The sequence below is a fragment of the Sceloporus occidentalis genome, unplaced genomic scaffold (assembly GCF_023333645.1).
Source record: "Sceloporus occidentalis isolate IW3139 unplaced genomic scaffold, rSceOcc1.0.p SCAF_40, whole genome shotgun sequence".
NCBI lineage: Eukaryota > Metazoa > Chordata > Lepidosauria > Squamata > Phrynosomatidae > Sceloporus > Sceloporus occidentalis.
The window spans coordinates 8,865,169-8,889,271 of NW_028317020.1; the positions used below are offsets into that span (position 1 = coordinate 8,865,169).

Sequence of the window (24,103 nt, forward strand, 5' to 3'; positions counted from 1 at the left end):
TTAAAACAATGCTTAGAAGGGGAAAAAAAAGTTTTATTATATAATTAGGAATAGCCTACAAGAGAACTATTTCCCCGTGTTAATATTTCACCTTGAACAAGGACTTAAACATACCTGATCAAATCCTCGGAGAGGTATACTGCGTACCATAGCTGTAGTGTCCAGGCCAATACCAGTTAAAAACCCGGCACACTCCAAAGAAACATCTATAGAAAGGCAGTTATGGAGAACACAAACCAGAACAGTATAAAAACAAACTGTTTCAAATATTCTTTTAACCAATGTTAACATTACGTACATGCTAGTGAAAACCCATAACAAATCAGTTTAGGGGGTACACACTGGTTAACGCTCTACACAACACATATTTGGGGTCTAAACATATGCTAATAACCCAATAATCTGCCTTGAAATGCCTGCTAGATCAGACTCTGCTCTTGGTATCATCTAACCAACATGCGTTTTGCAACCTACTTTTGTATATATTCCATGTTTTACAACTCCTGCACGAGTACAGATGCCTGTTATGCCACTAACATATGTTTACAGGCAGGTAGTTGTGCATTATTAAGACTAATATAAATTCCTAGATTATTTATATCTGAAACATTAGAGGACAGATTAACATTCATAACAGGAATGGTACAAAACATTTGGTGTGTAAAAAATAAATAAATAAATAAAAATTGTACATAAACTGGCAGGAGGCAAGAGAGAATGAGCAAGTCTGGTGTAAAAAGGATACAGCTGGCTCCAACCACCAATCTGTCAAGACAGTAAACAGAAAATGCTCATTACTGCATGCTGTCACATAAACACCACACCTCAGTAATATCCTAATTACAAGATTAGAAGTGTAATCTGCTCATCATTCAGAGCAAACGGTAAACAGAACGCCTACCAAGCTCATAAAATCAGAGCCTAGTATACAAGAATCCTCCACGGTGCTGGGATCTATAGTAAAACGTTCTGAGAAAATTCAATGGAAAATTCTGCATACATTCCAGAGCAGAGCAAGGCACAGGATCTCTCTTGTATGTACTTTAGATGCAAAGTTTGAGAAGTGGCCATGGAATGGCCCGTCATAATGTGGTGACATAATTGCTTGATCACAGCACCAGAATCAATTTTATACACAACTCTCAAAAACCTAATCACGTGGGCTAATTTCCCTACAGTGATGATGAGAAAGACAGCAAGCCATTTTTGTCCCCAACTCCATCAGCTCTTTTGGATTCAGTTCTATCAGTACTTCTGTAGTTGTGGTCCTCTAAGTACTGCCATCGTTTGCATTCATTTGTGCATTATAATTATTTCCAAGCTGGTTTTCAAACCTGTTCACTGTGAGCAAATGTAATAACCAAAGTATGTGAACCCTTTAAGAACGGATTTCTGCATTTATTGGCCAATAAATTTGATCTGACCTTCATGAAATGTAATACTCTGTACAAACAGACTAATAAAATGGTAATTTTTAAGATGGCCCAGTATAATTCATAACTCAATGGGTGAGGAGATGTTGAAGAAATCACAGTTTTAACCATGCATTATACAGGGCTTGCCAAGCGCTACCTGCAATAGAATTGCACTGGGGTTGAACCTTCCTAATGCATAGACCCCATTGGGAGTGACTTGAAGAGTGGGCACCAGCTCATGCAGTTAAAGGGTAAGACCTTTTTTTATTTTTGTGGATAAATAACCTATTATCCACTATTCTTGATGTCAAGTGTACCACTTAAACACTTAACATTTTGACCTTAATTGAGAAAGACCACATTTTTGGTGGAATACGTCCTTGAACAGTTCGTCGCCTGAACCTATGTGTTCTAATGTTCCTTTTTGTGAATAAATAGACGTAAAATATCGACAATTCTGAGCAAACAGTGGAATGGAATTAGACGAGCAGAGGATTTGTCCAAATCTCCGAGTATAGATGACACTGGGGAAAATATCTTCCAAGTTTCTGACAAAGGTGCGCACTTCTATTTAACATGAGAGGCATGAAGTGTTTGCTAACCGCCTATCATTTTAATTAGCGCTCTCACATAAAATGCCTACTTTCCAAAACCTCAGAACACATGTTTGACTCTAACCAACATGTTTGCACAGCCATAAACCTACCCCTCCCAGCTGTTAAAGGTTTGAGTTTAAGGGTTGTAAGGAGCTTTCACTCTTCAAACATTCCCTCATGTGTATTGTGCATGGTTACTCTTTTTTGTGTGACAAGTATTAAGGCTGTATCAGCCACCAAGGGCATGAGACGTGGGTGGCCTCCCTGTGCTTTTGGGAAGCATCAGAACGGCGCTCGAATGTTTGATTCCAACGTCACTGGTAATCCTTGTTGCTAATAATAATATAATTCCTTTTTAACAAAACAAGTATTAAATGAGTTTGAGGAAGCTGCCGGGGCCAGTGGTTAGTTGGCGGATTCCATGTGAGTTGCAGGTGACAGGAATGTGCCTGGGGTAATTGTCTGAAGTACAAGTGAAGCTCATGCAGAAAGCTCCAGATTTACAGCCGCTCTGCTACTGTATGGTAAGGTTTACTTTGTATCCCAGTATGGCTCAGGGGATCAGACTTGGATATCTCATATATAGAAGTGAGAAACATGCAGTCAGAGACTTGTTTTATCCACCATTAAACTGTGGGACTGGGGCACTTGTGGGCTGGAAATCTCATTAACCAGTTCAGAACAATGGCAATGTACTTGGTTCATGAGCATAAGGGTAAAGTGCTCTCTGTATTTAAACCTTTATTGTAACCATCGCACTTTTAATGAACAGTAGAAAAAATGTATTTAATCATGTCATTCTGTTATCAAATTAACCTTTCTATACACCCCTAATAAACATTTTTGCTTAGAAGAAGTAATAATATACACACACACATTATATTATATATATATATATATATATATACACACACACACACACTTTTTGTTTTTTAAAGGGAACAAAGGGCATTTGAACAGGAACAGCTTAACTATAGACATATTACAGTTGGCCTGATTTTATTGTTATTCAATTATGGTGGTGAAGCTACAAGTTTCTTGTGCAACATACGTGAAACCAGAGAAAAAAACAAACATTTTCCTACATCTTGAAATAACCTTGTTCAAACAATTGTCGTTTCCAACAAGCTCGAGGCCATCAGACACATTCAATGCAACGGTCTGCCTTACCTGCCCCATTTGCATTAGTTGATTCTTCATGACAGAAGTATTCCATTTATGATAAAACAAATCATTGCTCACTTTTTTGAGAAGTTGTACTGTTTGCAACTTCTCAAAAAATACATATACCCATGACTAACAGGGAACAAGAGAAAAAAATAAAAATAAAACCAAATGTAATAAATAGGGTTAAGATCTGTTCTGGAGTAAGGAGGTCCCAGTTATAAGTGGTGATTTTCTTGATTCTTGATTTGTAATTAACTAGAGAAATGTAAACAGTAGCTGGACTTCTTAAACTCCAGCTGGCTCCCTGTTCCTTTGTCTACTGCTGTGTGTCCTGACATATAGTAATAGTGTGCTTTGCAAACCATTACCGCCATGCTTCCAGGAGCAAGCACACTTAGCAATAATACATGTATTGATTAACGAATTGAAGGCTGTGCATAAATCTAAAAATATTGGACGCATGCTGTTTTAAACATGCTAAATGTAAAGATTATACATAAAAAGCCTGCTGGTATTCTGTATGGAGAATTTCTTCCATCTGGCAGAGGTTAACAAAATTGCAAAGTTAAGAGACAAACCAATACAACAACATCACAAGTGCCTTTGTAGGAAGCATCTGGCTGGCAAGCTCCCTAGGACCAAGGAATTTTTCTTAATTATAACAAGGTTTTCGTTGATTATGCCTCAAATACCAGTTCCAATGCCAAAAGGGACACTTATAAAAGTTTGGAAAGGGAGTCTAATTCTTGTTCTGAAGGGACATACGGTGATTATGATTTTAGGACTACCCATAACATCCACCATTTAATTGCATGATAATAAGACAAATCTCCCAAAATTGCAGCTCAAGATGTGAGTTTGGAAATGTGCATATAGCCTAAAGAAGAGAGGGGAGATATGATAAAGCCATTCAAATACATACAGGGATACAACAAAGTCCAGGGGGGGGGGGCAGTTTAGAACAAGGAGGTCATAATCTAAAACTAGGGGGATAGAGGCTTAGATGTAATGTAAGAAAGACGTAATGTGAGAGAGTGGTAGAGATGCACAACACTCTCCAACCAAAGATTCTAAAGCCTAATAAAGTGAGAACCAAACATTCATGGGATAGATACAAGGCTTTCCTGAATCTAAGACAAGAACAACGACTGATTATGGTCGTTGCAGCAGGAAAAAACAGGCAGACTAGATGGGCAAATGTTTCTTATCAGTCGTCACATTCTACGCTACCTTTTGGTTTTTAACATTACAGACAAAAAGTTCTGCATACTTTATGCACTGATACAACGTGATGTCACAACACTACCCATATGTAAAGTCGCAAGGCACATTTTGGCCCTTTCAAGAAAGTGGGTAAGTATTCATTAGGTGTGCTATAGACGGCTGTGATGTTTTATGCTTAAAAAAGAAAAGTTAATCAAAAATGAAAAAAAATATTTAATTAAGCTACATGCAGATATTAAACAGCAATTTTCAGAGACTAAAAACTGGAAGACGACTAACATGGATGAAAATCTTCCAGCTCTGGTTGAAAGAGAAGAGCGTATATCTATTTCTGAAGTACCATGGTACATTTGTGATCGGAGACCAGAGTGCATTTAAATAAAGCCAAGGAACACACACACGTGTATCTATTTCTGAAATCAGCGAGTCAGGTTTCAGACCTACTGCATCTGAGCAGCTCTCTTCCAGCTGTTGAAATAGAGGCTGATAATGTACAGAAATGCTACAGTAGCCCTCAAGGCTTATTTTGACTAAGGCTCTGGAATGCAACATGTAAACATTAGCCTCCTATATTACACTGTTACAACTTGCATTAACAGTAAGTGGACAAAAGCAGCCTTTTGGTTGATATGTATTAGAAGGATACGGTTTTTTTAAGCAGCTTCCTCACATTAATCATACCAAGAGAATTTCTAAGGAGTCTGACATTTTGTAAACATGAAAAATACATAATATGTGGCCTGTAGGACAAACGTCGCATTTAGAGCCTGGAGAAACAGCAACAGGCTGCTGTGCTACGGTAAACATTTTAGCCTTGAGACGCAACAGGTATACAACTGATTGATTATATAGAATATGGGTGATGAGATACGTACTGTGCTCTGAAAAATAATTACACGTTTCTGCTAATTGGCGTTTTCAGCAATATGGTTTATCAACTTTGGTATAAAACACATTATTTTATACTCGTGTATATTATATATATATATACACACACTCTACCATTTAAAAGTTTTTTGTCACAGCTTTTTTCATGGAAAACAAACTTTTTAGCTGTGATAACATAATAGCAAAAGGGTTTTTCCAATTAGCCTGTTAAACTTGGATTTTATGAAGGACACGGAGGCTCCTATTATTGCATTCTCTTTTCTTTATTACTACTCCCACAGCAGCAAAAAATACAGGAAGTAGTTAACTGAAGAGAAAAAACATCTATAAACAGATATAACAAGTCAGCCAATCAGCAACAGCTCCAGGTACACCAAAAGGCGCGATACACTGCTGCACTTCCTCTTTTCTTGCTGCTCCCTCAGCGGACAGTTAAGTATTTCGTTGCTCTCCAATTTCTTGTCATTATTATTGTGATTTGACTATTTTACCCTATTATTTTATACCGTTATTATCTCCCGTGTCTTGTGCTTCCCCGACATATTCCGACCTTGTTGTGGTGTTGCGGGTTGTGTGCGCCGCGGTTTCTGCCGTTTTCGGCGCTTCCCCCCTCGTCTCTTACCTTTCCTGTTCTTGTCTTCTCCGCCCGCGACGCGGTGTTCATCTGTGGAGCTCCTGTGTCTCCGGCTTCGTTCTTAGCCAGCGAGCCCGGTGCGCGCATGCGCCCTGGCTCGTGCGGCGGCTGGATTTGTTTCTAAGCTAGCGAGTCCGGTGCGCGCATGCGCACTGACCCGTGCGGCAGCCATCTTTGTTTGCGCGCTTCATCTGGTTTTTCCCGCGATTCCAGCTGCGTGTTCTTCGTCGGCAGACGCCTCAACTGCTTCGTTTTATCCAGGTGTTCTTCCTCTCGGGTTAATCAACCCTTAGTCTAAATTTCTCAGCCATTTTATAGTGGTTTTCTCGTTCTGCCTCAGTTTTTTGTTTCCTTTATGGATCATTTTGGGGACCAATCTGCTCCTTCTGGAGTTGCAGGCCCCTCCATTAGGGATCATACTGATGATGCTCAGCCTCTGTCTTCAGAGGATTTCCAATCTCTGCTTGATGCCACAATGACACACTCCATTACCAAGGCCCTTTCCTCTGCTATGGGTGCTATGTCTCACTCTATCACCCAGTCTATTCAGCAGGCTTTGCTCCAGGCGCCTGTGGTGTCTGTTCCTGCCCCTGCATCCACTTCTGCCCCATTAGGCAAAAAGGCACTGTTTAAGGCTAAACACACTTCCCCACCCCAGACTGACAGCCATGCTGATGTTGTGATGGACAAAGCTATTATTCCTGTCCCAGAGAGCGCTGGTGTACCACGCAAAAGAGTCCCTGACCGGACAAAAACGGTCAGACATTGGAAGAGAGCTAAAGTTCAAATTGATTCATCGGAATCTGATGAAAGTGGGGATGACTTTGCCTCCTATAAAGATCCTTCTGATATCTCTGATGAGGATGATCCCCCTGAGGTTACTATGTTTCCTTCTGGGGAGGATACGGTCCAGACTCTGGCCCCTTCTGGTGAGGCTGATGCCAATGTTAGAGATCCCCAAGGCAATCCGCTTTTTGACCCAGATAGCCTGCGCCACCCGCGGTCCGCCGAATGGGATCCCCCGGCGCATATTGCCCAATACCTTGCTCTCAGGGTGCGTAAACCCCTCACTAAAGAGAGCAGACGTAAGCTTAAAGCTGAATGCCCAAGACCCATTGTTCCTGACGAGGTGTGTAAGACCCCTGAGGTTGATCCTCAAATTATACAATTCCTGTCTAAAACGGGCTGGAAGCCCAGGAGAGGCTTGGAGTTTTCTCTTCGCCATTGTCAGGATAAACTCCTTGACAGCTTGGGTCCCATTACAAAGCTGTTCGAATCGCTAGAAGCGGGAAAGGCTTCTCCTGACACCTTTGATTTTGATGAAGCTCTAGGTTGGCTTCAACGGCTAGTGTGTCTGATGGGCAATGCTAATGCAGCCCTTTGCGCTGAGAGGCGCAAGTCCATTCTGATTAAAATAGAACCCAAACTAGTCAATATGGCTACTCAGGAGCCGGGTCCTTCGGCCAAGGGTCTGTTATTTGGCGACTCGTTTGTTAAAAACGTTGGCTCTTTCGTTAAGACCTTTCTGCCCTCGATAAGGCTCAGTCGTCTATGAAACGGGTGTTTGCCCCAAGAGTTTTTGCAGGGGCCGGGCGAAGCAGGGGCCGTTCGTCTGGCCGGAGTTCCCGATTCCACGGAACCTACAGAGGCTCCTTTTCTCAACGCCCAGCTCTCCCGGAACAGAGATCGACTCCCTTCTTCCCCTCCAGAGGTCGCCCTACATCCTCCAGAGGTTCCAGAGGATATTTTTCATCTAGACGTCCTTACGGTAAGTCCCTTCCCCACGTCTCTCGATCCCTCGGCGGTGGGCGGTCGCCTAGCGGCTTTTGCTCACGTTTGGGAGTTGATAACCTCAGATGCTTGGGTGTTAAATACGGTCAAGGGCTATCAGTTGGAACTAATCGTTTCTCCTCGACAGGCTCGAATTCCTCCTTCCCCAAGGTTTCCGCTTCTTCAGAGGCGCCTGATTTCAGACGAGGTAAGGTCACTCTATCACGAGAGGGCTATTTTACCAACTCCCATGCTCACCCCAGGTTTTGTCAGTTCTCTCTTCCTGGTTCCCAAGAAAGGAGGGGGTTCCCGTCCGGTCATCAACCTCCGGCCCCTCAATGCGTATGTGGTGTATCACCACTTCAAAATGGAAGGGATCCATTGTCTCCGGGATCTGTTGTTGCCAGGAGATTGGATGGTGAAATTGGATCTTCAGGACGCGTATTTCACGATCCCGATCGCGGCCTCTCACCAGAATTTCCTTCAGTTTCTTTGGGCAGGTCACAAGTGGAGGTTTACATGTCTTCCTTTCGGCCTTTCATCGGCCCGTGGTGTTTCACGAAGGTCATGAAACCGGTAGTGGCGTTTCTTCGTTCTCGGGGTGTAGGTCTCATAATCTATCTGAACGACATCCTCATCCTGTCTCAATCTCCTTCGCTCCTCCGGTCGCACCTCGATTGGGCCCTTCATCTCCTTCAGTCACTGGGGTTTCTCATAAATGGAGACAAATCTTGTTTCGTGCCGTCACAGACTATGGAATTTCTGGGTTTTCGGATAGACTCCGTTCAGTAGTCTCTTTTTCTTCCTCAGTCAAAGATCGTGTCCATCATGAAGGAGATCAGGCGCTTGCTGCGTCTGGAGACGGTGACCGTGCGCCAGATTGCGAGGATGATCGGGCTGTTGTCCTCTTCCATTCAGGCCATATTCCCGGGTCCGCTCCACTACCGGGCGCTACAAAGGCTACGGACTTCTTCGCTATCTTCGGTGCACTCTTACGAAAATTGTGTCTCTCTCGACGCCGAATCCAGAGACGAGCTGATGTGGTGGTTGTCCCACATGGAAGCTTGGAATGGCAGAGCCATCTTCGGCACCACTCCAGACGTGGTTATAGAATCGGACGCCAACTTACATGGCTGGGGAGCGCGCTACGGGACTATATCTACAGGCGGCAGGTGGTCCTCAGAAGAGTCCCTTCTTCACATCAATTGCCTGGAACTGTTAGCCGGCTCTTTTGCCATCCGAAGCCTAGCACCTCCCAAAGCCTCCTGTTCCGTCCTTCTCAAGATGGACAACGTAGCAGCGGTTCGGTATATCAACCATCTTGGGGGCACCAAATCCAGACCGTTGGCATGTCTCGCAAGAGATTTCTGGAGGTATTGTCTTCTTCATGGAATCTCGGTGACCGCCGTCCACATCCCCGGTCTCTCCAACCTCACGGCGGATTGGAACTCGCGGTTTCTCAGAGATTCCAGAGATTGGTGCCTTCATCCTTCTGTCTTCGCCAAGCTCCACCGTCTTTGGGGTCCGATGGAGATCGACTTGTTCGCGTCTCGCCTGAATTCACAACTGCCAACGTTCTTCAGTTGGAGACCGGATCCAGAGGCACTTGCCACGGATGCATTTCTCCAGCAGTGGCCACGGACTCTCCTTTACGCGTTTCCTCCTTTGAGCATGATCGCGCGGACTATTTTACATATGATTCGATTCCGGACGTCTCTCATCCTAATAACTCCGTTGTGGAAATCTCAGCCTTGGTTTCCCAGACTATTGGAAACGTCGACGGATTTTCCCAGACTTCTTCCCTCTGCTCCTCGACCCGGACCTTCATCCGCACGACCTGATTCTTCTGAAGGGCGTTTCAGTTGTTGGCGTGGCGTGTTTCCGGGGACCCTGGTCTGTCGAGGGTGTTTCACAGCGAACTCTCCTCCTCCTGGCCGATGCATGGGCCAGGAGGAGGAGTCTTGGATCTGGAGTCTTGGTCTCCTAATCCTGAGCTGTCGCTTAAGGAGTTATCTGCTAAGCTCCTACTTTTGCTCTGTGTTCTCTCCTGTAAAAGAGTTTCGGATGTCAGAGCCTTGGATTTTTCGGCTAAGGTCTACCATCCAGATGGTGTTTTGTTCGATATCTCTAGGAGGACTAAGACCAATCTTAAATCGGTTTTTTTATCCGTCCTTTCCTCTTCGTCCCCTCCTTTGTCCCGTGCTTTGCCTTCGGGAGTATGAGACTCGCACTCGGGGTCTTCGGAGTCCCTCATCTCTTCCATTATTCATTTCTTTTAGACGACCTCATGCTTCTGTTTCTTCTTCCACTCTTTCCAGATGGTTGAAGTGGATCTTGCATCGGGCAGGCATCGACACTTCCATTTTTTCTCCTCACTCTATTAGGAGTGCTTCAGCTTCTAAAGCCACGGTCCTTGGTTGTCGTATGGAGGATATTTTTAAAGCTGCAGACTGGTCTTCTGATTCTACGTTTCGGGAATTCTATCTTCGCCCTATCCATCATTTTTCTGAGCGTTTGGTTGATCAGCTTTAAAATTGCAATAATAGGAGCCTCCATAAAATTCTAAGATGTTACTAGTCTCATGACGTAAAGTCATGATTTTATTAAGGACACGGAGGCGAGTATTATTCCCCCCCCTTCTTCTTTCCCTCCCTTAGCTGGTTGGGTGAGTATATTGCCTCTGTCTGTGGATGGTCATCTATTTTGTTGTCCATGCATTTTTTTTTTTTACTTGGTTCCTTCATCATGCTGTTTTGTCGCTGTGTCTATGCCAAGTCATGCATTTTGTTCCGGTTGTATTGTCTTACATCATGAGCTCCTGATTTGGTTGATTTTTTCCATGGTTTCTACCGGTGTTTTGTTTTCTCTCTGTTTCAGCTTGACGTCTTCTGGATGCTTCCGGAGAGTTGTCCATGTTTTGAGATACCTGTTCCTGTTCGGGTTTTGTTGATCCCGGTCTGATGTGATACGCAAGAAAAGAGGAAGTGCAGCAGTGTATCGCGCCTTTTGATGTACCTGGAGCTGTTGCTGATTGGCTGACTTGTTATATCTGTTTATAGATGTTTTTTCTCTTCAGTTAACTACTTCCTGTATTTTTTGCTGCTGTGGGAGTAGTAATAAAGAAAAGAAAATGCAATAATAGGAGCCTCCGTGTCCTTAATAAAATCATAAATAAATGCTGAGTGCTGCATTCCAACCTTTCTTTTTGTGTATGCTTAATAAAATCATGACTTTACGTCATGAGACTAGTAAAATCTTAGAATTAGCGAGCACAATGCGCCATTGGAATACAGAATTGATGGTTGCTTACAGAAGACCTCTGCACGCCTCAAGATATTCCATTCAAATAAGCCATTTCCAGCAACACTAGCAATGTCTACACTGTATTACTGATCTATGTCATGTTATTTTAATGGAAAAGATTTGATTTTGTTTCAAAAACATTTCAAAATGACCCCAAACGTTCGAATGACAGCATATATAATATACACTCACTGGCCACTATTTGGTACACCTTGCTAGTACTGTGTTGGACCCCCTTTTGCCTTCATTCCTCGTGGCATACTTTCCACAAGGTGCTGGAAACATTCCTCAGAGATTTTGGTCCATATGGACACTGTGTTCATAAAGGGACAGCCGTGGTCAGCAACAATACTCAGTTAGACGGTCGCGTTTGACCCCTTAACGACAAGACTATTTCTTACTCCTAGTACACTTTGGGACAAAGGCTCTTAACATTTTTTAGTGTTGTTTAGCTGTATTTTTCTTTTCTATCATTTTGTGTACCCGCGCAGATTATATGTTGTTTTTTTCCCAGGACAAGCAGGGCTTTCTTTAGATACCATTATTTCTATCACATCATCTAATTTACTATTAAACAACAAAAAAAAAAATCTATATAGGAATTTTTTTCTAACTTTTATTTGAAAAAAATATTTTACTCATCTGCAAAAACTAATAAAAAACCTGTTAAATAGATTCTACTATTTGTTCTGAGTTTAGAAATACCCAATGTTTTTATGTTTTTTTGCTTTTTTCTGCACGTTATTGGGCAAAAATTTGTAGTGTTTTGCTATTTCAAAACCATTTTTCCTGAAATATGGTCATTCTGCCTCATGTGGTATTTGGGTCATCTTTGAAGCTGGCCAATTTACCCCCTCAAATCACATTTTTTTTTTGTTAACTAGGCACCCCATGGGTATTTAAAATGCCAATATTTTAACTCTTTCCATGCGACAAGTTTTGTGAAGAAATAGCGCTAATTGTCGGACTTGCTCATAAAAATTGTTATATATATATTTGGAATATTTTTGTGACAGTGGGGGATTATTTTTGGATGTTACCAATTTTTTTTTATTTTATTATTTTTCTATTATTTCACTAATCACTTATAAACAGCAGCCCGCACATGTAGGGGCTTTGTCACCAATGCATTGCATCGTGACCCCGTACAGGGTTTGTCATGAAGGGGTTTAAAAAACGCTCAATTGGTACTAAGGAGTCCAAAGTGTGCCAACAAAATGTCCCCCGCACCATTACACAGCCGGTCTGGCACAACAACCATGCCACGTTCAAAGCCATTTAAATCCCCTTTCTTCCCCATTCTGATGCTCGGTTTGAACTTTGGCAAGTTGTCTTGACCACGTCTACATGCCTAAATGCATTGAGTTGCTGCCATGTGATCGGCTGATTAGCTATTTGTGTTAACAAGCAATTGAACAGGTGTACCAAATAAAGTGTCCAGTGAGTGTGTATAGCCAACCACAGAATATGCAGTTCAACATCACAGAACATACCCCAATTCTACACTGGGTTCATTTAGATTGTATAAGGTAACGGACACTAACATGTTTCTTATAGCTACATTTTATACTTAAACTTCCTATAGAATTTACTTTTTTAGAGAGATATTTTTTGTAGAGATTTTTGTAAAGGATTGGTTATAGCAGTGGTTCTCAACCCGTGTATCCTCAGGACCCAAATTTGTCTTTGGTCATTAAGTCGCGACCCAAAAATAACCTCAGAAAAGATGAGGGAGTGGAAAGGCTGTCCGGGGGCTGCAGCAGGAAGAGGGGAGGAGCGATAAGAGAAAAACTTTATTCAGCTCCCACTAGGAACAGACATCGACCGCAAACCAATCAAGCAACTTGCTTTGCGGTCGGGGAGTAATACTAAAGTACATGCCGGACCGGAAGCTGTCTGATGGCCCTGATTGTTGCGGCCGCGATCCTGACAGCCTGCTGCTCGCGGATTGCTACTAGAATGTGTAAGGCAGACCAAGGAAAGTGACATTTTCCCGGTATGCCTCCAGTCCGGCCCTGACCCTCCGCGACCCACTGAAGACAGGGTCGTGAACCACTTTTGGGTCGCGACCCATGAGTTGAGAACCACTGGGTTATAGGAAGCTGGACTGTGGGGCAAAAAGTACCCTGATCCTGATATAAGGATGTCAAGATGACTGCACTCATGGTATAGACGCAAGGGTTTATAAATAATTACATATATTTAGGGCTGATACAACTAATCGATAAAATCGATAACAATCGATACTGAGCAAATGCTCTGAAAAACTCCTCTCCTTATATAATCCGACCTCAAACAGAGATCGGATTATAATACTAGAATCCAGATCCCCCGCAACGCTGCAGGGGACCTGGATTCCCCTCACTGTCGGCCGGTCTCTCACTTCCGTCTCTCTCCCCCCTCCCATACACCCCTCTGACTCCTCCCCCCTCCCATACATCACTCTGCCTCTCTCCCGACTCGTTACTGACAGGCACTTTCACTGCAGCCTCAGCGTAAGTGAAGGGCAGTAACGGAGGCTGGCTGTGGGCATCGTGCAGACCCCCACCGGCTGACAGAGAATCATCCTGGCAGCCGGTGGGGGTCTGCATCGCACAGACAGCCTCCGTTACTCACCTTCACTTACGCTGAGGCTTCTATGAAGCTGCAGTGAAAGTGCCTGTCGGTAACGGAGCCGGGTAGAGAGGCAGAGCGGTGTATGGGAGGGGGGAGGAGTCAGAGGGGTGTATGGGAGCCACCCTCCCACACACCACTCTGGCTCCTCCCCCTCCCATACACCACTCTGCCTCTCTACCCGGCTCCCTGGTGTCTTGTGAACCTCCGTTACTGACAGGAGGCAGAGTGGAGTATGGGAGGGGGGAGGAGGCAGAGTGGATTATGGGAGGGGGGAGGAGCCAGAGTGGATTATGGGAGGGGGGAGGAGGCAAAGTGGTATATGGGAGGGGGGAGGAGGCAAAGTGATATATGGGAGGGGGAGGAGGCAAAGTGGTGTATGGGAGGGGGAGGAGGCAAAGTGGTGTATGGGAGGGGGGAGGAGGCAGGGTGGAGTATGGGAGGGGGGAGGAGGCAGAGTGGTGTATGGGAGCCACCCTCCCACACACCACTCTGGCTCCTCCCCCTCCCATACACCACTCTGCCTCTCTACCCGGCTCCCTGGTGTCTTGTGAACCTCCGTTGCTGACAGGAGGCAGAGTGGAGTACGGGAGGGGGGAGGAGGCAGAGTGGAGTACGGGAGGGGGGAGGAGCCAGAGTGGTGTATGGGAGGGGGAGGAGCCAGAGTGGTGTATGGGAGGGGGGAGGAGCCAGAGTGGTGTATGGGAGGGGGAGGAGCCAGAGTGGTGTATGGGGGGTATTATGAATTTCAGGGCATATAGGGGGTATAAGGCATATCGATATTAGGCATATCAGGGGGGCATAAAACATATCTGGGGGTAAAAGGTATATCAGGGGGCTCAGTTGCATATCACTGGCATATAAGGAGTATAAGGCATATCAGGGGCACAGTGGAATCTGGCATATAAGAGGTATAAGGCATATATGGTGGCAGAGTGGCAAGCTGGGGGTCAGATGTGCATAACCGGGGGCAGTTTGGTAAATAAAAAAAAATTTAAACAAGGCTTTCTTCTCATAGTTTTTATTAAATATGAAAAATAGTTAACATATGAATTAATATTTACTAATAACTTTGCATTAAAACCTAGTTTGAGAAACAGTGTTTGGGTTCTTGTAGCTTTTATTATTATGTCAGTAAAATAAGAAGGTGAATAGAGAGAGAGAGGCCATTGCAATAAAGAGATGAAAGTGTAAATTGTACGTTTTTTATTACATTATTTTAAATTGAAAAAAAAATTGCATTTTTTTATCCGATTAATCGAAAAAATAATCGGCCAACTAATCGATTATTAAAATAATCGTTAGTTGCAGCCTTACATATATTTATTTAGTGCATTGAAATGTAAAGTGTAACATTTGGAAAAAAAGACTGATATAGGACAGCTAATCACTACGCTATACATAGAGAATATGAGGCGGCAGCTGCTCATATTAATGCATGTTTAATGTGGGGACAGTTTGCAAAAAAGGTCAACTATGCATTATACAGGATCAGCTCAATACTTCTTGCACACAAAAATAAATAAAAAAAATGACTGGCAAAAGGCTCAGTTTACGTGCAAAGGCCTGGATTTAGAGCATTTAAATCTCTCAGATACACAAAAAATCTGTAGAAATGTTTTTGAGGGTTTCAGAGATGATACACAATTTAAGACAAGTCTCTAGGCAGCAAAGGTAAGGGTGCCTATGTGAGCTATATTTATTGTACATTAGCATTATTTTCAGTATTAAATAGCGTATAAAGTATTTTTCCATAGTATTGACGAGAAGAAAAAGCTAAACTAAATCAATAATTGGTGTAACCACCCTTACCTTCATATTAGCACCAATTCTTTTTGGTATGCTAGCGCATAGTATGGGGAACTCGGCAGATTGGTTAGTTCACCAAGATGTTTGGAACGACCTAAGTTCTTCTGTGAATTTAGGCAGGCTCAGTTGCTGCTCTCTCTTCATGTAATCACAGACAAAATCAATGATGTTGAGATCATGGCTCTTTGGGGGCCAAACCATCACTTCCAGAACTCTTTGTTGATATTTATGCTAAAGATAGCGCCTAAGGAATTTTGCTGTATGTTTGTGGTCAATGTCATAGGCCATAGAATAAATTTGGGGCCAATTAGATGCCTCCCTGATGGTATTGCTTGACGGTTAAGTATCTGCCCATACTTCTCAGCATTGAGAACATTAATTCTGAACAAATCCTCAACTCTATTTGCAGAAAAGCTGCCCCAAACGTGCAATGAACCTCCACCATGCTTGTTGCCTGCAAACACTCATTCTTGTAACGCTCTCCAACCCTTCAGTGGACGAACTGCTTTCTGCTTCAGCCAAATAATATTTAAGTGCCGAGAACCTGCTGCCATTTTTCTGCACCCATGTTTGCGAATAGTTGAGTCGCTTGGCCTGGTTTCCATCGGCGGTATGGCTTTTTAGCCAAAAGTCTTCTATAAAGACCACTTCCGACTAGACCTCTCCTGACAGTAGATGGGTGTACCAGGGCCCCATTGTTTTCAATGTTGAGCTGATGGGACTGCTGGACATCTTCCGATATGCATACACACACATATACAAGCCCCATATGACCAAAAGTATGTGGATACTTGACCAACACACCCATATGACCTTGTTTGACATCCCAAAACTATTGGCATGAGTTAGCACCCCCCCCCTTTCCGGTTATAAACAGCCTCCATTCCTCTTGCCACAAGATTTTGAAGTGTGTCTATTCAAAAGAACATTTCTAAAGGTCAGACACTGATGTTGGATGAGAAGGTCTGGCTTCCAATCAACATTACAATTCATGCAGTCCACTCGAGTTCCTCCAACACCAAGCTCATCAAACCATGGTTTTTAGGGGCCTTGCTTTGTGCACAGGGGCAGTCAAGCTGGAACAGGAAATGGCCTTCTCCAAACTGCTGCTGCAAAGTTGGATGCATACAAGTGTTTAAAATGTCTTTGCATGCTGTAGCATTAAAATTACCCTTCACTGGTAGTAAGTGGCCTAACCCAAACTTGGAAAAACAGCCCCAGAACATTATCCTTCCACCAAACTTTACAGTGGGTACTATGCATTCCAGTATATAGCATTCTGCCGGTATCTGAAAAACACAGATTTGTCCAGCCTTCCACATAATTATTCATGACTCCAAAGAGCACGTTTCCACTTCTCCATAGTTCAGTTGTGGTGATGTTTTACACTACTCCATCAGACATTTGGCATTCCACACAATGCTCTTTGGCTTGTGTGAAGTTGCTCGGCCATAGAACCCCTTTTCATAAATGTTGCTAAAGTGATGCTACAGAGGACAGGCAATTGTTATGCACTACACACTTCAGAACCTAGCAGCTTCTACTTCACAATAATAGCACTTAAAGTGAGCAGATCTAGCAGGGAAGAAATTTCACAAACTGACTTGTGACAAAGGTGGAATTGAGATGTTTAAAGTCACAGCTCTTCAGTACAAACCATTGTACTTCAATGTTTGTCTATGGCTGCCTATGTGCTTGAGCTTATGCACCTGTTCATACATACACACCTGTAGATTGTAAGCGCTACATACATTCAAAATCATTTTAACAACATACATATACACACACATTTATATATGTGCTTAAGATTGTTCCTGTGGTTGCGTTAGCTTACCAGCAGTTCAACAAAAGCACATAGCAAAGTTTCAGCCTTGAGCTAGACACATATACCCCAGTATCTGCTACCCTCTGCTGGTGTTACATATAAATAGCACCTTCTGTGTTTTATGTAAATAGGCACTAGTGCCATCATAATGCATATACAGCTGTCTCCTGTTTAAAATGATCTAGTCTTTATTCAACTGTGGATTCCCCACGGAACTCATTAAGTGTGTCCCCACATATTTTATTTTTTTTTCAGAACAAGTAGGGCTTTTTCTTGAAATCAATTGATTATGATTATATCTATCTACAGATCTATCATTTAATATGAAGACTGTTAATTAAGTTAAGACTGTTAAGAATTAAGAAAGTCAGTGCAAAGAGGGGAATGGGGACAATTGGTATTTGTCCTGTTTTGGAAACACCTCGAATGCCTGGTATTTTCATTTATTTTGGTGCTTAACTACCCCCATGCATTTGCAAAACAGAGAACACGAAAAGTAAAAACGGTGTGTGTAAAGCATTAGGTTACTTCAACATCAACAAAACGTGGCACAACTGGGTAGCTCCTCCATTTCTTTATATACCTTACAGCATTAGCTAGCTGCGCCTTTACATTTTGTCATGATTTGCTCCTTTCCCAGCTATTTGGTGAAGGAGATTTTTTCGGCCAAACATATACCCTGATAAGTGATATTCTCAGCTATAGTGCTGGCTCGACAAACGTTTCTAAGGGAAGGGGGTCCATCAAGTAACCCTCTGTGCACATGCTTAGAGAGTGGTCCCACTTATTTCAATGGGAGCAATTTCTTGCCAGTGACTACCTGCTTCAAGCAGCCAACGAATGGAGGCACTTCACTGCAGCTTCTCCTTAAGGTAAGTGGCTTAGTTACTGATGTATTTGCAGGTTTAAAGAACCCATATTAAAGTAATAAGCATTATTTTTTCAAGAGAATGCACGAGAAAAATAAATAAATGCATAATGTATAGATGACCTGGCTCAGTGAGAATGCCCATCTCCAACAAGTCCTGAGCATGACCTTGTTCTTCCAACATTGCGCAAACATTTATAGGATGAAATCAAAATGTAAACTAGTGTATGCAATAAAACATAACTACTTCTCTTTCAGGTAGAGAAAAGACTACTTAAATCAAAATTATTTACGTTTTTCCAGGAGATTCTTTTAGCCAGAAGAGGTCATCGCTCGTAATACCATGTTCCACTGCACCAGGAATCTGAAAACATGCAATATATAGGATTAACCCAATTTAATGTTTTGTCACATGGAATTCCATAATTGTATTATAATTTGTAGAAACTTTCTCTCCAAAAAGCAAAAAAAAAATAAATAAAAAAATTGAATACTTAATGTTTACATTTTATTGTAGCTTCCCTGAGCTTGATCACGGATCAAATATTGTTTAGGAGTTAACCCCTTCAGTCCCCTATGGACGTAGCGGTACATCCAAAAAATGCATCCCTATGGACGTACCGGTATGTCCCGCCCTTCTTGCAGGGACTGCCGCTACCTCCTTACAGAAGTCTAAGCCACCGAAGCACTAGTTTTAAATTATCACCCCTTGTTCTAACGTTTCTCCTCAAATACAAAATTCCCTTATGTACTTTGTTAAATGCCTTTATGTGTTTAAAGGATTCTATTACGTCTATGCTCTCATCTTTCCACCAAGCTATACATATTGAAATCCCTTACTTTTTTAAGAAGCGTCACCGAGTATTCCATATAGATCCATATATACAAATACATCTTCACTATATATTATATAAAACACGAGAAAGTAGCTTGCTGGTTGTGAAATTATAGACAGGTTCAGCAACGAAAGGTTTAGGAGTGAAAATGTCACTCACATGTGTAGGATACTTCGGCCTTCCTCCTGTAGCTATTACTATGTTTTGTGCGGTGACAACGGTCTGTAAAATAATAATTAGTGTCAGTGACCACTGCAGCATATGTTAAGGATTTTACAAATGAACAGCAATATCATTTACTGTATATTGTAAAAAAAAATTAAAAAAAAAGTTCAAACCATAGGTGATGTCCCAAAACAGCATTTGCCTCACTTTGGCACTTCATGTTATTCAATTCTCACTCCTACCGACATAAATAATCCTGCAAGACCATAGGGGTCATATGTGTATGCTCACAAAGAACAGACCAATCTTACACAACTAAAGCTACTACTGCTAGATGGAGCCAATGGATTTTAAAGGGACACTCCAGCTATCTTATGGCCTTTACTATATATATATATATATATATATATATATATATTATATATATAATTATTAAAGACAAGCTGAAATATTCATAGATAAGAATACATTTTCCAGTCCTAAGCAGCCAATCAGTGGCAAGAAATGTCAGACCACAGAGAAGGAGGGCAACAGACTGCTACTTATAGGTCATGTGTGTTTAAGTTTGGCTACCTTACACACTAATTATATATATATAATATATATATATATATATATATTTATTTTTTTTTAGTACTTTTAGAAGGTTTTTTATTATTATTTCTAGAGCCTTTTTGTGCTTTCATTATTATTTTTTATTTTTAAAATGTAAAACTTCAAGACGAGAGACTTTGAGGTCATAATTCCATCATTGTGGCCCCTCCCCTTTTTCTTACTCTGATCTTCCTGTGTGAGTGCAACATTATGTGATCAGCCAGCAAGTGGGAGTGAGGTCCCAGCAGGATTACTGCTCCTCTACTTAGGTCTTTCCTAGCGTCAACAGTGACAACTGCCAGAAGGAAACGCACACTCATGCTATCAAACATTCTGACTGCGGAGTAGTACTTTACGTAGCGCGTATGCTAAGTTATGTTACACTGCAATGCTGGCTCCAGGTGAAAGTCCTGTCACCCCAGTCGTTTTAAGAGTTAACGGTTTAATGAAACTATTGCCCAAACCTGATACTGTTTTGATGCACATTTGAGATATTAAAATGCCCCGAAATATTCAGCGCCCCAATTTAAGTCAAGTACAATGCTTTGTAAGCATTATATTTGTTATACCTTATCTAGCAGTGTCAATGAACATGGGCTTACGCTATGAACATTCTTGTTTTGTTTTTTTTGGGGGGTGGAAAATGGACCACACGAACAAGAGGAGTGTAGAAAGAGGGTCACGTGGGTCCATGTATATATTTTTAAGATGCAGGGTGCCATAGATCATAGACACTGCTCACTTAGAACACCATACATGCGTACAGCTACTCACCTCTTTCCCGACTTTTGTTTGTCCACGAACACTGTGCTCGTCTAAGAAGGTGGCCTTCATGTTATAATACTTCACTTTCCTATTGCAACAAAAGACCAAATAAATGCCACAAGTTGTCACGGAACAGTTAATAAAGAAAACCTTTCTTGCTTGACACCCAGTGTTCCTGTACATATCACATTTTTGTTATTCTCTGCACTACATAATCTGTGTAATAGTAGGGTAGCGTGGAACTTGTTTTGAGGTTTAAAAAAAAAAACCAAATTCGCATTTACATGGTCTTTATTTTCATATTATGCTTAATGCTTTCTGCACACGAGTACATATTTCAAGCAGTAAAACAAGGTTACTATAGTTATGACTTACTGACATTTTAATCTAAAATAGCTAAAACCCAAAATTTTTGGGGTACTTGTCAAAACATTCCAACCTCTCTTGTGGAACTTATTCTTTGATCATATAATTAAGCCATTGGGTTTTTAATCTTTTAATCCAAATATGAAATATAATTGCTTTCCTGTTTTAGTATATTTTTGAATGTATTATCACTAATAATGGATTATGTTGTGTGTATTTATTTTTTAAAAGAAGGCCCAATTTCTTCTGAATGAGTTCAACAAATACAGAAAAGGGAAATCACGCTTATATGGCAGAAATGTAAAAAAAAATATTTTGTCCTTTGGTTATGAAAATCCCCCCGGACTGAATGGGTTAATAAAAGTTACTATTGTATATACAAAAAAAGGTGTTTTATTTTTAATTTTGGTTAAACATATAATATAAAACTACAGAAACTAACTGAATAACGTTACTAAGCAGTACATTTAAGCATATGTTTGTTTTTTAAATAACTAACATTTCAGCTATTAACTATTATTTTGCAGTCAGAAAATATTCATAAATTATTTGCACAAGATGTCACACTAATCGTATGTCACAAGTTACGCCTCCAAAATCAGTGGCAATTTAATAATAACACTATTGTTAATAATAATAGCAATAACATAATAGTATTATTATAAATTATATATTAATAATAATACTTTTTTACACTGGGAACATTTGAAGAAATATGTGTACTATACCCTTTTGTTACGGTTCCCCTATTTCTTGAAAGGTAACTTCATAAAACAGTGTAAATACACCTATAAGCTTTTAAAAGAATGGCATTTACTTGTCCTGTAGTTGTACTCGATGTCCCCAATTTAACGATTTCACATAATTCTGGACTGCTTGAGACATTTTGGACCTGGAGCAGGAAGAGATTAGTTTTTGCAAATTAAAGTTTTAATGGTTTTTGATAAATGCAGAAGGGTGACCAAAATATTTTATCAATATGGTTCTTGTGGAAAACAATACACAAGGGGGCGCTGTTGCACCACACTGTACATAGGCAAGTTTAATTGTCTCAAAAGCACCCGTGCGCTCCTTTTTAAGTTCCGTAAATTGGAAAATCCCATGAAAGTTTGAGGCTACACATTAAAAAGGTTGCATAAGAAATATGTTTATGTCATAGCAAGGTGTGTAAAAAATGTGCTATAAAAATGTGCTATGGGGTACTAAACTTTTCCATTGGCAGCCCCATAAGGGTGTCACTCGCCCAATCAGAGGCATATAGACTGAAGTGTGCCATATTACCAGTCGTGTGTTGTTGGCTGTTGTACATGCCAGCCATAGTGAGGGGCATCTTTCAGGGCACTGCCCAAGAGTGCTGCTTGATGCATTAGCTTTTTGGGAATGCAGCCAACGTTGACACATGTACCTCCAATACCCCATTTGGTGCCTAGCAGAAAGAAAGAAAAAAAACAACACACATTTCAAGAGGTGTAACAAGAATATAGAACTGCAGTTTAACCTCATGGAGGCGTACAACACATGACATAATACCATATCATGATGTATTCAATACTTTAATATGCACTGTTCATTGGTGGGGTTGTGTGGAACTCCAGACTGTCCCTTTAAATGAAAGCTTCCATAATAGTTTTTACCTTTTCTTAATAATTTAGTATCTCTTTTCAATAAAAAAAAATTCTGTATTACATACTTCCAAGAGGGAAATATTCATAAGCAATGGCTTTCAGACATGAATTGGTCCAGACTTTGGTATAACTTTCATGTAAGTAATCAAACAATATTGTTGAGACCGGTCATCATGTGTGTTATCAATAAAAGATCACTTGAATATCTGATCTATCCACTTGTCCATTACGATTGGCCTTATAATTAATGTAAAACAAAAACAAAGGATTGCATGTATACTGCACCAACTAGCATAAACCATAAAAACAAGTAAAAAAATGAACCAGTGCTTTAACCCACACCTCCACACAAAATCTATTACCCACCATCAAAGAGATATCCCCTTTATTGGTGGGTAATTTTTCTTATAACTAATGACCCGTGGGTAAAACTGGTTTCTCCATTACCTCTTGGGGATGGATCAACATAGTCAAAGACGGCAACCTTCTTTCCAAATTGTGAAGCTGTATAAAAAAAAAAAAAAAAAAACAAAAAAAAAAAAAAAGAGAGAAATGATGAAAATCACGACATTATTGGGGGGGAATCAACACACATGGGCAAACTGTTTGAGAACATAAAACTACCACATACCATTAATATCAAATACTCTCAGTGCTTTACCCCCTACCTGCTGGGTTTTTGATAGAATCCTAATGCAAACGGATACAAGAGCCACTGGTATATCCTCATTTCACCCGATTTGTCTATTTTAAGGATATATACACATGTAAACTACCATAATCAAGACCTTTAAAGTACATAGTGAATACTAATATTAATGTAATTACAGCCATGCGCCATCTCAGTAATCATTCTTTCTGACATGTTTTCTAATAAATATTCTTCAAAATATATTTCCTTTATTTGAACGTTGCAAAGCAATTGGTCCTACCTTCTTTGGCACACGCCAGACCTCCAGATCCACCGCCAATGACCAACAAATCATAGTCATAATGAATACCTGTAAATAGAAACAACGGACTATGTAAAAAGAGGGATGGGGTGTATTGAAGTCCATCCATAACGCCACATAGCATACCGCTGTATATTTTTAGGAGGGACAGCCCTTGTTTGGGGCTAAATATCTATGTTCTGTAAACAGTATATTTCTGTGATCTCAGAATATCTCCATGTTCTAAAGCCTTTACTGACAATAATATACCCCCCAAAAAAAACTGGAAATATATTCAAAATTCAATAGCTTAAATAAAGTAGAATATTATTCTTTTCCTACATGAATTGACAAGGTAAATAGGCTCGACTAACCAATAAAACAGACTGGCCTTACAAACTACGTTACAAAGCAGGCGACTTCTCTTTATTTACACAAATTCACGTTACCCAAGCCTGTTCAGTGAAATCTAATTACCTCAAACATACTTATTGCCCTGGTACCCTGTCAATAGTGCACTTCTCCAATCCTGACTCAACCTTGTCAGCCATTTTTATCAGTCCAGTATATATACACACACATTATCTTGTGTGTCAAGCATGAACTGGCAGAACATAATGACTTAGCTATACGTCCTCCATACTGCTAGGCAGGACTTTACACAAACTGGTCAACAGCTGGAAGAGAATTATAGCGTCTGACAGCCCT

The 24,103-nt window shown here is 41.1% G+C and overlaps 1 pseudogene; it reads right to left on the reverse strand.

Moving 5' to 3' along the window:
* The window catches only part of LOC149290359 (thioredoxin reductase 2, mitochondrial-like), a 40,775-nt pseudogene extending 17,316 nt beyond the window's left edge, over positions 1 to 23,459 (reverse strand).
* Between the last annotated feature and the right edge of the window lie 644 nt (positions 23,460 to 24,103).